General features: G+C 58.1%; 3 non-coding genes across 3 annotated transcripts in view; all 3 read left to right on the top strand.

The window, feature by feature from the left end:
- Positions 1-1,203: 1,203 nt before the first annotated feature.
- Positions 1,204-3,096, top strand: LOC126305291 (small subunit ribosomal RNA). Its single transcript, XR_007553361.1, has one exon. It is a non-coding gene; the product is annotated as a small subunit ribosomal RNA (ribosomal RNA).
- Positions 3,097-3,457: 361 nt separating this feature from the next.
- On the top strand, positions 3,458-3,612 carry LOC126305458 (5.8S ribosomal RNA). Its single transcript, XR_007553509.1, has one exon. It is a non-coding gene; the product is annotated as a 5.8S ribosomal RNA (ribosomal RNA).
- Positions 3,613-3,800: 188 nt separating this feature from the next.
- The window catches only part of LOC126305386 (large subunit ribosomal RNA), a 4,222-nt gene continuing 2,951 nt past the window's right edge, over positions 3,801-5,071 (top strand). Inside the window, exon 1 of the ribosomal RNA XR_007553446.1 lies at positions 3,801-5,071. This exon is cut by the window's right edge and continues 2,951 nt beyond it. This is a non-coding gene — a ribosomal RNA (large subunit ribosomal RNA).

Here is a 5,071-nt window from a genome sequence, read left to right as displayed (position 1 = left end):
TGTCGTATTGCCTCACACAAAGTGCTACCCTGGTGGACCGCGTTCCATATCTGGGACATGCCGCAGATGCCGGTTGACAGTGGATCGCGGAAGGGACATCGCATACGTGCGCGGGCCACCTTCCATGTGTTCTCTTCTGCACATGTCGCAGTGTGTATGTGGTCTGATGTAGCGTGTCGTGACACATGACATCCTGGCATGCAAGAATTGTTGAATTCGCAAATGTAGGTGGACATCTACGTTTACTGCCCAAGATACGCAAATGAACTGGAAATCCGTTGTTGAGCGGTTGTTCACGCTGGAGGTGAATCTGTGATGGCGACGATCGGTACAGCTATTAACCGGTTGTTTCAGCGGTACCCGCCACATCCACACACGTGACTAGGTCCATGTGGGTATGAAGCGATACGCGGCGGTGGCTTGGTGGGACTGTTCCCGGCCGGTGAAGGGGGGCCGCCCGGCGTGTTGGCCGCGCGCTGCGTGGGCGCACGCGCAACAGGCGGCTGGTGGGGGGCGCCGAGTGGCAGGAGCGCCAGCCGACGGGCCCGGCAGGCGGTGCAGCTACGCTGCGGCGCACCCTGCACGCGGCGCCTGGCGGCCAAAGTTGGTTCAGCCGAGCCCGGTGCGAAGCGCGGTGGACATCTGCAGTGTGCTGGTCTGATTGAGGACTGTGTGCGTTGAGGATGCGCCGCCGCCTGGCACTCGGCGCCGCGACGCCGTCTGCTGCTCGGTCGCCCCAGCGGTTCTCGCAGGTGGTTTGTATCGCAGTTGTGCGGACGTGTTGGCGCGTGCGCTGTGCTGGGAGAGTTCGCTTCTGCACCCAAGTGGGGCTTTGCCCTTGTGTGGCGCTGGCGTTGGAGCTGCCGGTCACCATAGGTGGCGCGTGTTGTCTCCCGCCGGCAATGCCACGACAGCACGCTCCCGGGCCTCTGTCGGCAGCGGCAAGCTCAGTTGGGAGCAAGGGTGTTCGCACTAAAACCGTCTACTCGCCTAACTCCGGGCGATTGCGCCTCTCTCGAAACCGACCAAGTACCTAGGACGGCGCTGCGCGCCGCCGGGACCTGAGAGGGTTTCGAGGTGTATCGTGCAGGGGAGCTCGGCCTCCTCCTGTTTGCAGAATAATTGAGCGGACGCTTGCGTGTTCGCGCGGGCCCCCGGGACACACTCCCGGGCGGCCGGCTGCTCAGCTCTAGTTGACGCAGCTCCCTGGTTGATCCTGCCAGTAGTCATATGCTTGTCTCAAAGATTAAGCCATGCATGTCTCAGTACAAGCCGCATTAAGGTGAAACCGCGAATGGCTCATTAAATCAGTTATGGTTCCTTAGATCGTATCCACGTTACTTGGATAACTGTGGTAATTCTAGAGCTAATACATGCAAACAGAGTCCCGACCAGAGATGGAAGGGACGCTTTTATTAGATCAAAACCAATCGGATTGGCTTGTCTGGTCCGTTTGCCTTGGTGACTCTGAATAACTTTGGGCTGATCGCACGGTCCTCGTACCGGCGACGCATCTTTCAAATGTCTGCCTTATCAACTGTCGATGGTAGGTTCTGCGCCTACCATGGTTGTAACGGGTAACGGGGAATCAGGGTTCGATTCCGGAGAGGGAGCCTGAGAAACGGCTACCACATCCAAGGAAGGCAGCAGGCGCGCAAATTACCCACTCCCGGCACGGGGAGGTAGTGACGAAAAATAACGATACGGGACTCATCCGAGGCCCCGTAATCGGAATGAGTACACTTTAAATCCTTTAACGAGTATCTATTGGAGGGCAAGTCTGGTGCCAGCAGCCGCGGTAATTCCAGCTCCAATAGCGTATATTAAAGTTGTTGCGGTTAAAAAGCTCGTAGTTGGATTTGTGTCCCACGCTGTTGGTTCACCGCCCGTCGGTGTTTAACTGGCATGTATCGTGGGACGTCCTGCCGGTGGGGCGAGCCGAAGGGGTGCTTTCGCGTCCCGAGGCGGACCCCGTTTAAATCCTACCAGGGTGCTCTTTGTTGAGTGTCTCGGTGGGCCGGCACGTTTACTTTGAACAAATTAGAGTGCTTAAAGCAGGCAAGCCCGCCTGAATACTGTGTGCATGGAATAATGGAATAGGACCTCGGTTCTATTTTGTTGGTTTTCGGAACCCGAGGTAATGATTAATAGGGACAGGCGGGGGCATTCGTATTGCGACGTTAGAGGTGAAATTCTTGGATCGTCGCAAGACGAACAGAAGCGAAAGCATTTGCCAAGTATGTTTTCATTAATCAAGAACGAAAGTTAGAGGTTCGAAGGCGATCAGATACCGCCCTAGTTCTAACCATAAACGATGCCAGCCAGCGATCCGCCGCAGTTCCTCCGATGACTCGGCGGGCAGCCTCCGGGAAACCAAAGCTTTTGGGTTCCGGGGGAAGTATGGTTGCAAAGCTGAAACTTAAAGGAATTGACGGAAGGGCACCACCAGGAGTGGAGCCTGCGGCTTAATTTGACTCAACACGGGAAACCTCACCAGGCCCGGACACCGGAAGGATTGACAGATTGATAGCTCTTTCTTGATTCGGTGGGTGGTGGTGCATGGCCGTTCTTAGTTGGTGGAGCGATTTGTCTGGTTAATTCCGATAACGAACGAGACTCTAGCCTGCTAACTAGTCGCGTGACATCCTTCGTGCTGTCAGCGATTACTTTTCTTCTTAGAGGGACAGGCGGCTTCTAGCCGCACGAGATTGAGCAATAACAGGTCTGTGATGCCCTTAGATGTTCTGGGCCGCACGCGCGCTACACTGAAGGAATCAGCGTGTCTTCCTAGGCCGAAAGGTCGGGGTAACCCGCTGAACCTCCTTCGTGCTAGGGATTGGGGCTTGCAATTGTTCCCCATGAACGAGGAATTCCCAGTAAGCGCGAGTCATAAGCTCGCGTTGATTACGTCCCTGCCCTTTGTACACACCGCCCGTCGCTACTACCGATTGAATGATTTAGTGAGGTCTTCGGACTGGTACGCGGCATCGACTCTGTCGTTGCCGATGCTACCGGAAAGATGACCAAACTTGATCATTTAGAGGAAGTAAAAGTCGTAACAAGGTTTCCGTAGGTGAACCTGCGGAAGGATCATTACCGACTAGACTGCATGTCTTTCGATGTGCGTGTCGTGTCGCGCAACACGCTACCTGTACGGCAGTGGCCGTGCGCCGCGTGCGGAACCACGCGTGCCTCTCAAAACTAGCGGAAGTGTTGTTGTTGTGTGGTACGAGCGCTGAAGCTCTGGAGCGGCTGGCCTGCGGTACCTGGCGCCTGGCGCCGGTTTTGAATGACGTTCGCCCGAGTGCCTGTCCGCTCCGGTGTGGAGCCGTACGACGCCCATCGGCTGTGAGGCCGTTGGACACAAAAAAATAGTGGAACAGGGGCCGTCAGACGCCTCAGTCCCGCAAATGCTACTGTCTTGAAAGAGACAGTGGGAGACTGAAAAGGAAAAGATCACCCAGGACGGTGGATCACTCGGCTCGTGGGTCGATGAAGAACGCAGCAAATTGCGCGTCGACATGTGAACTGCAGGACACATGAACATCGACGTTTCGAACGCACATTGCGGTCCATGGATTCCGTTCCCGGGCCACGTCTGGCTGAGGGTCGGCTACGTATACTGAAGCGCGCGGCGTTTGTCCCGCTTCGGAGACGTGGGAGTGTCGTGGTCGCCTGTGTGGCCGGCCGCGTCTCCTTAAACGTGCGATGCGCGCCCGTCGCCTGGCGGTTCGCATACCGGTACTTTCTCGGTAGCGTGCACAGCCGGCTGGCGGTGTGGCGTGCGACACCTCGTACAACGACCTCAGAGCAGGCGAGACTACCCGCTGAATTTAAGCATATTACTAAGCGGAGGAAAAGAAACTAACAAGGATTCCCCCAGTAGCGGCGAGCGAACAGGGAAGAGTCCAGCACCGAACCCCGCAGGCTGCCGCCTGTCGTGGCATGTGGTGTTTGGGAGGGTCCACTACCCCGACGCCTCGCGCCGAGCCCAAGTCCAACTTGAATGAGGCCACGGCCCGTAGAGGGTGCCAGGCCCGTAGCGGCCGGTGCGAGCGTCGGCGGGACCTCTCCTTCGAGTCGGGTTGCTTGAGAGTGCAGCTCCAAGTGGGTGGTAAACTCCATCTGAGACTAAATATGACCACGAGACCGATAGCGAACAAGTACCGTGAGGGAAAGTTGAAAAGAACTTTGAAGAGAGAGTTCAAAAGTACGTGAAACCGTTCTGGGGTAAACGTGAGAAGTCCGAAAGGTCGAACGGGTGAGATTCACGCCCATCCGGCCACTGGCCCCCGCCCTCGGCAGATGGGGCCGGCCGCCCGCGCGGAGCAATCCGCGGCGGGGTCGTGTCCGGTTGCCTTTCCACTCGCCGCGGGGTGGGGCCGTTCCGGTGTGCGGTGGGCCGCACTTCTCCCCTAGTAGGACGTCGCGACCCGCTGGGTGCCGGCCTACGGCCCGGGTGCGCAGCCTGTCCTTCCGCGGGCCTCGGTTCGCGTCTGTTGGGCAGAGCCCCGGTGTCCTGGCTGGCTGCTCGGCGGTATATCTGGAGGAGTCGATTCGCCCCTTTGGGCGCTCGGGCTCCCGGCAAGCGCGCGCGGTTCTTCCCGGATGACGGACCTACCTGGCCCGGCCCCGGACCCGCGCCGCTGTTGGCTCGGGATGCTCTCGGGCGGAATAATCGCTCCCGTCAGCGGCGCTTCAGCTTTGGACAATTTCACGACCCGTCTTGAAACACGGACCAAGGAGTCTAACATGTGCGCGAGTCATTGGGCTGTACGAAACCTAAAGGCGTAATGAAAGTGAAGGTCTCGCCTTGCGCGGGCCGAGGGAGGATGGGGCTTCCCCGCCCTTCACGGGGCGGCGGCCTCCGCACTCCCGGGGCGTCTCGTCCTCATTGCGAGGTGAGGCGCACCTAGAGCGTACACGTTGGGACCCGAAAGATGGTGAACTATGCCTGGCCAGGACGAAGTCAGGGGAAACCCTGATGGAGGTCCGTAGCGATTCTGACGTGCAAATCGATCGTCGGAGCTGGGTATAGGGGCGAAAGACTAATCGAACCATCTAGTAGCTG

Source organism: Schistocerca gregaria, unplaced genomic scaffold (assembly GCF_023897955.1).
Source record: "Schistocerca gregaria isolate iqSchGreg1 unplaced genomic scaffold, iqSchGreg1.2 ptg000310l, whole genome shotgun sequence".
In the NCBI taxonomy this organism is placed as follows: Eukaryota; Metazoa; Arthropoda; class Insecta; order Orthoptera; family Acrididae; genus Schistocerca; species Schistocerca gregaria.
The sequence above is the reverse complement of the archived record's forward strand: the minus strand, read 5'-3'. Positions and strand labels throughout refer to the sequence as shown.